The sequence below is a fragment of the Oncorhynchus gorbuscha genome, linkage group LG02, assembly GCF_021184085.1.
Source record: "Oncorhynchus gorbuscha isolate QuinsamMale2020 ecotype Even-year linkage group LG02, OgorEven_v1.0, whole genome shotgun sequence".
Lineage (NCBI taxonomy): Eukaryota > Metazoa > Chordata > Actinopteri > Salmoniformes > Salmonidae > Oncorhynchus > Oncorhynchus gorbuscha.
In genome coordinates this window covers 51,445,909-51,454,105 of record NC_060174.1, presented here as the reverse complement: position 1 = coordinate 51,454,105, position 8,197 = coordinate 51,445,909, and positions in this window count along the sequence as shown.

Below are 8,197 nucleotides of genomic sequence, written 5' to 3'. Positions count from 1 at the left end.
ACACATGGTTAGCAGATGTTAATGCGAGTGTAGCGAAATGCTTGTGCTTCTAGTTCCGACAGTGCAGTAATAACCAACAAGTAATCTAACTAACAATTCCTAAACTACTGTCTTATACACAGTGTAGGGGGATAAAGAATATGTACATAAGGATATATGAATGAGTGATGGTACAGAGCAGCATAGGCAAGATACAGTAGATGGTATCAAATACAGTATATACATATAAGATGAGTATGTAAACAAAGTGGCATAGTTAAAGTGGCTAGTGATACATGTATAACATAAGGATGCAGTCGATGATATAGAGTACAGTATATACGTATGCATATGATATGAATAATGTAGGGTAAGTAACATTATATAAGGTATCATTGTTTAAAGTGGCTAGTGATATATTTACATCATTCCCGTCAATTCCCATTATTAAAGTGGCTGGAGTTGAGTCAGCGTCAGTCTGTTGGCAGCGGCCACTCAATGTTAGTGGTGGCTGTTTAACAGTGTGATGGCCTTGAGATAGAAGCTGTTTTTCAGTCTCTCGGTCCCAGCTTTGATGCACCTGTACTGACCTCGCCTTCTGGATGATAGCGGGGTGAACAGGCAGTGGCTCGGGTGGTTGATGTCCTTGATGATCTTTATGGCCTTCCTGTAACATCGGGTGGTGTACGTGTCCTGGACGGCAGGTAGTTTGCCCCCGGTGATGCGTTGTGCGTTGTCTGTGATGTGTATGCCGAGGAACTTAAAACTTGCTACCCTCTCCTCTACTGTTCCATCGATGTGGATAGGGGGGTGTTCCCTCTGCTGTTTCCTGAAGTCCACAATCATCTCCTTAGTTTTGTTGACGTTGAGTGTGAGGTTATTTTCCTGACACCACACTCCGAGGGCCCTCACCTCCTCCCTGTAGGCCGTCTCGTCGTTGTTGGTAATCAAGCCTACCACTGTTGTGTCGTCCGCAAACTTGATGATTGACTTGGAGGCGTGCATGGCCACGCAGTCGTGGGTGAACGGGGAGTACAGGAGAGGGCTCAGAACGCACCCTTGTGGGGCCCCAGTGTTGAGGATCAGAGGGGAGGAGATGTTGTTACCTACACTCACCACCTGGGGGCAGCCCGTCAGGAAGTCCAGTACCCAGTTGCACAGGGCGGGGTCGAGACCCAGGGTCTCGAGCTTGATGACGAGCTTGGAGGGTACTATGGTGTTGAATGCCGAGCTGTAGTCGATGAACAGCATTCTCACATAGGTATTCCTCTTGTCCAGATGGGTTAGGGCAGTGTGCAGTGTGGTTGAGATTGCATCGTCTGTGGACCTATTTGGGTGGTAAGCAAATTGGAGTGGGTCTAGGGTGTCAGGTAGGGTGGAGGTGATATGGTCCTTGACTAGTCTCTCAAAGCACTTCATGATGACGGAAGTGAGTGCTACGGGGCGGTAGTCGTTTAGCTCAGTTACCTTAGCTTTCTTGAGAACAGGAACAATGGTGGCCCTCTTGAAGCATGTGGGAACAGCAGACTGGTATAGGGATTGATTGAATATGTTCGTAAACACACCGGCCAGCTGGTCTGCGCATGCTCTGAGGGCGCGGCTGGGGATGCCGTCTGGGCCTGCAGCCGTGCGAGGGTTAACACATTTAAATGTCTTACTCACCTCGGCTGCAGTGAAGGAGAGACCGCATGTTTTCGTTGCAGGCCGTGTCAGTGGCACTGTATTGTCCTCAAAGCGGGCAAAAAAGTAATTTAGTCTGCCTGGGAGCAAGACATCCTGGTCCGTGACTGGGCTGGATTTCTTCCTGTAGTCCGTGATTGACTGTAGACCCTGCCACATGCCTCTTGTGTCTGAGCCGTTGAATTGAGATTCTACTTTGTCTCTGTACTGATGCTTAGCTTGTTTGATAGCCTTGCGGAGGGAATAGCTGCACTGTTTGTATTCGATCATGTTACCAGACACCTTGCCCTGATTAAAAGCAGTGGTTCGCGCTTTCAGTTTCACGCGAATGCTGCCATCAATCCACGGTTTCTGGTTAGGGAATGTTTTAATCGTTGCTATGGGAACGACATCTTCAACGCACGTTCTAATGAACTCGCAAACCGAATCTGCGTATTCGTCAATGTTGTTATCTGACGCAATACGAAACATATTCCAGTCCACGTGCTGGAAGCAGTCTTGGAGTGTGGAGTCAGCTTGGTCGGACCAGCGTTGGACAGACCTCAGCGTGGGAGCCTCTAGTTTTAGTTTCTGTCTGTAGGCAGGGATCAGCAAAATGGAGTCGTGGTCAGCTTTTCCGAAAGGAAAATGTAATGTCCTGTAGTCCCACAATACAGACAGCTCTTGGTGTTCAGTCTGTGTAACCGTTCGGCAGGAGACAATCTAGCTCTGCCAAGTTGCATAGACTCCGGAGGACGCGAGTCGGCAGACCTCAGTGATTCCCATGGGAACTCGGGTAACCTCAGATTCTCTCTGCAATGTAGAGGTCACAGACTTCCGGGATTCCTCTGAGGCGAAGTGGAATCTATGGACGAGCTAGCGGGAGTGCTAACAGACCTCCAATCCCCCCTACGTTCCTTTAGTTGCCCATCGATCCAGATGGTTAAGGCGATGAGAGGGAGGAGATCGATGGGCAGCTACTGGGCTGTGAGTTTGTCTTTCACCTCCATGAAGCAATGTGTCGAACAAGGCTTCTGGGTTCCTGGCACTCTCAGCGTCCAACGACTGCATATTCTGCCACACTACGGGAGTCTTCCCATAGCCAGAGTAGCTTCTGAGCAGCTTCTCTTTGAAAACAGAGAATCAAACCCTTTCTTCACCTATGGCATGAACTAAGTCTCTAGGGCGGCAGGGTAGCCTAGTGGTTAGAGTGTTGGACTAGTAACCGAAAGGTTGCAAGTTCGAATCCCCGAGCTGACAAGGTACAAATCTATCGTTCTGCCCCTGAACAGGCAGTTAACCCATTGTTCCTAGGCCGTCATTGAAAATAAGAATTTGTTCTTAACTGACTTGCCTAGTAAAATAAAGGTAAAAAAAAAATATATATATATATAAAAAAAAATAAAATAAACTCATCTAGACTGTAGCCCTGGCAAGAGCCCTCCTGGACATTAGTGTTATAAGACACGCTACCTTCGAACAGTCTGTAGGAAAATAAGAGGGCTATAGCTCAAAGAAGTGGGAGCACTGGGAGAGAAATCCCAGGCAGGTCCCTGAATCTCCAGGGAAGCGTTCTGGATGAGGTAAGCTGGGTTCTTGGCAAGCTGGGATGCCTGGGGGGGACGTGCTGCTGACAGTGGGGATACTGGGAGGTTACGGTAGTGGCTGACTGTCGAATACACAATGAGTGTCTAATACACAATCCACGGACTTGCTCCAGCAATGTATGGAAAGCACGGTCGTGGCGTTCTGTCAACGTCTGCAATCTTTCCAAAAGACCTCAAAGTAACTTCTTGCATCTCCCAATGGTGGCTGGGAGACGGCGTTGAGGGGAGGTCAGAGGTCCAAGTCTGCTGGGTCAGTCATGGCCAGTTTGTACTATCACGACTTAGGATAAGACCGACCCAGATGCAGACAGTTCGAATCACAGATGCTTATTGACAAAGCAGGGGGCAAGCAAACGACAGGTCAGGGGCAGGCAGAGGTCAGTAATCCAGGGCAGAGTCAGAAAGTTACAGAATGGCAGGCAGGCTCAGGGCATGCAGAATGGTCAAAACCAGAAGAACTAAAAACAGGCACTGGACAGAACAGGTGTATGGGGAAAAACACGCTGGTAGGCTTGATGAGACAAGACAAACTGGCACCAGACAAACAGAAAACACAGGTATAAATGCACAGGGGATAATGGGGAAAATGGGTGACACCTAGAGGGGGAGACAAGCACAAGACAGGTGAAACAGATCCGTTTGTGGCAATGTTTGCTGAATCCAAGTTAAAACCAACTGACTGCAGCATTACTGTGAAAATGGAGTAGGCAAGTGGAAGGGGGTGGATGTAGGAAACTTGTTTGTCTGCTATATACTAAGGACCAAAATTGCCTGAAAAAGATTGGCATTACTAGACAAATTTACCAGTTTCATTTGAGGACAAAACTGTTTCCAGCTGTGACATACAGGTTGCACAATAGCTTGGAAGAAATGTTTGATGTACAAATTCCATGGCACATGGTGTATGAACTGATACATGAAAAACGGCGTGTCACATTCATTGTACGGAGGAGACCAAGGCGCAGCGTAAGATGAATACATACTTTAACCTCTAGCGACGAGCAATCCCGTATCCGAGAGCGTAATCATAGCCTCAAGAGCATTACCATAACGTTTCCTATTCATGAAAATCGCAAATGAAATTAAATAAATATATTCAAACACAAGCTTAGCCTTTTGTTAACAACACTGTCATCTCAGATTTTCAAAATATGAGTCACAGCCAACGCTAGACAAGCATTTGTGTAAGTTTAGCATGGCATAATGCTATGCTAGGCTGTGCTGGCAGCAGGCAACATTTTCACAAAAACAAGAAAAGCATTCAAATAAAATAATGTACCTTTGAAGAACTTTGGATGATTTCAATGAGGAGACTCTCAGTTAAATAGCAAATGTTCATTTTTTCCAAAAATATTATTTGTGTTGGCGAAATAGCTCCGTTTTGTTCATCACCGTTTGGCTAAGAAAAAGACCGGAAAATGCAGTCACTACAACGGCAATTATTTTTCAAATTAGCTCCATAATATCGACAGAAACATGACAAACGTTGTTTAGAATCAATCCTCAAGGTGTTTTCACATATCTATTCGATAATATATCAGTCGTGACAGTTGGTTTCTCATCAGAAGCAAACGGAAAAATGCTGCAGCTGGAGATTACGCAATAATTGCAACACTACACCTGGTAGATGTAGTCTCTTATGGTCAATCTTCCAATGATATGCCTACAAATACGTCACAATCCTGTCGATACCTTGGGGAAGCGACAGAAAGCCTAAGCTCATTCGTGGCCCATTCACAGCCATATAAGGAGTCATTGGCATGAGGCGGTTTCAAACAATGCGGCACTTCCTGATTGGATTTTTATCTGGGTTCCACCTGTAACATCAGTTCTGTGGCACTCACAGACAATATCGTCGCAGTTTTGGAAACGTCAGAGTGTTGTCTTTCCAAAGCTGTCAATTATATACATAGTCGAGCATCTTTTCGTGACGAAATATCTTGTTTAAAACGGGAACGTTTTTCATCCCAAAATTAAAATAACTCCCCCTATATCCAAGAAGTTAATGAAGATGAAGAACACTTTTAACAAGCTATACAAAATTTTAAAAAACTAATGTGAAGCTATGATACAAAAGTGCAAACACAGGCAACTAGACATAGACAATAACCCACAAAATACCCAAAGCAGATGGCTGCCTAAATATGGTTCCCAAACAGAGACAATGATAAAACACCTGCCTCTAAGTGAGAACCAATCTAGGCAACCATAGACATATATAAACACCTAGATGATAAACAACCCCCTAAAACCTACAAAACCCCTAGACAGTACAAAAACACATACATCACCCATGACACACCCTGACCTAACCAAAAAAATAAAGAAACCAAAGAATACTCAGGTCAGGGCGTGACAGTACCCCCCCCCCCACAATGGTGCGAAAACCAAAACCGGGTGGGCCTTTTTCACGGCGGCGGTGCGGGTGCAGGACGTGGACAACGCTCTACCTCAGTCTTGGCCCACTTAGGTGGCGCCTCTGGAGCGGGGACCCTCGCAGCGGACCCCGGACTGAAGATCATCATAGAGGGCGTCACTGGACTGAGGAGCGGCTCTGGCAGCTCCGGACAGGAGGGAGATTCCAGCATCGCCGGAGTGACAGGCCGCATCAGCAGCTCCTGTTTGGCTGACGGCACTGGCAGCTCCTGGCTGGCTGACAGCTCTGGCGGCTCCAGGCTGGCTGACGGCTCCTGGCTGGCTGACGGCTCTGGCGGCTCCTGGCTGGCTGACGGCTCTGGCGGCTCCTGGCTGGCTGACGGCTCTGGCGGCTCCTGGCTGGCTGATGGCTCCGGACAGGAGGGAGACTCTGGCGGCTCAGGACAGGAGGGAGACTCTGGCGGCTCAGGACAGGAGGGAGACTCTGGCGGCTCAGGACAGGAGGGAGACTCTGGCGGCTCAGGACCGGAGGGAGACTCTGGCAGATCCGGACCGGAGGGAGACTCTGGCAGATCCGGACCGGAGGGAGACTCTGGCGGATACAGACCAGAGGGAGACTCTGGCGGATACAGACCAGAGGGAGACTCTGGCGGATACAGACCAGAGGGAGACTCTGGCGGATCCGGACTAGAGGGACTCTGGCAGATCCGGACCAGAGGGAGACTCTGGCGGATCCGGACTGTGACCTGTCGTGGTAGGTTCCGGACTGCGACCCGTCGTGGCAGGTTCCGGACTGCGACCCATCGTGGCAGGTTCCGGACTGTGACCCGACGTATGAGGTTCCGGTCTGCTGCCCATCGTAGGAGGTTCCGGTCTACGGCCCGTCGTATAAGGTTCCAGTCTGTGGCCCGTCGTAGGAGGTTCCGGTCTGCGGCCCATTGTAGGAGGTTCAGGTCTGTAGACTGTTGCCGGACGGTCTGGACTGGATACTGTTGCCGGACGCTCTGGACTGGGTACTGTTGCCGGATGCTCTGGACTGGGTACTGTTGCCGGACGCTCTGGACTGGGTACTGTAGCCGGACGCTCTGGGCTGGGTACTATTGCCGGACGCTCTGGACTGGCAAGGCACACTGTAGGCCTGACACGCACCTCAGGGCGACTTTGAGGAGCAGGAACAGGAACAGAGTACTGGACCCTGGAGGTGCACTGGTGACCTGGTGCGTGGTGCCAGCACCGGTGGTCCCGGGCTGAAGACACACACCTCAGGGCGAGTGCGGAGAGAAGGAACAGGGCGTACTGGACTGCCGAGTCGCACTATAGGCCTGGTGCGTGGTGCCGGCACTGGAGGTACCGGGCTGGGGACACGCACCTCAGGCGAGTGCGAGGAGCAGGAACAGGGAGTACTGGATCCTAGAGGCGCACTGGTGGCCTGGTACGTGGTGTCGGCACTGGTGGTACCGGGCGTACGGGGAGGAGGACCAGGGCGTACAGGGCTCTGGAGACGCACAGGAAGCCTGATGCGTGGTGTTGGCACAGGTGGTACTGGGTTGGGGACACGCACCTTATGGCGAGTGCGGGAAGCAGGCACAGGACGTACTGGGCTGTGGAGGCGTACTAGAGGTCTGGAGTGTAAAGCTGACAACCCATCCTGGCTGGATGCTCACTTGAGACACTGTGCGCACTTGAGACACCGTGCGCATCTCTGCATATCATGGTACCTGACCAGTTACACGTTCCCCACGGTAAACACGAGGAGTTGGCTCAGGTCTCCTACCTGACTTAGCCAATCTCCTTGTGTGCTCCCCCCAAAAAATTATTGGGGCTGCCTCTCTGGCTTCCGTGCTAGCCGTGTACCCTTATATCTTCGCCGTTCCTCCATTCCCCTGTATCCCTCCTCGCACTGTTCCAAAGAATCCCATGCAGGCTCTGGCACTCTCCCTGGATCGATCGACCAACTCTCAATCTCCTCCCAGGTTGTTACCCATTCGTCCTTCTTCTGGGTCCATTTCTCCATTAAGCACTGTTCCTCCCAATCACGCTGCTTGGTCCTTTTAAGGTGGGTTATTCTGTCACGTTCGTTGTACGGAGGAATGAATGTATACTTTAATGAAGACGAAGAACACTTAACAAACTATACAAAATAGCAAAAACGAACGCAACTAGACATAGACATAGACAATAACCCACAAAATACCCAAAGAAGATGGCTGCCTAAATATGGTTCCCAATCAGAGACAACGATAAACAACTGCCTCTAATTGAGAACCAATCTAGGCAACCATAGACATATATAAACACCTAGATGATAAACAACCTCATAAACCTACAAAACCCCTAAACAGTACAAAAACACATACATTACCCATGTCACACCCTGACCTAACCAAAACAATAAAGAAAACAAAGAATACTCCGGTCAGGGCGTGACACAGCGCTTGATTCAACACTGAGTTTTTCAATTTAAATCATTATACAAAATTCTTACCACCAACAGAATATTATATAAGGGTTAAACCTGTGACCAAACACAAGCTTCATGGAGACAATAACAGAATAAATTATCTAATGCTCTAAGG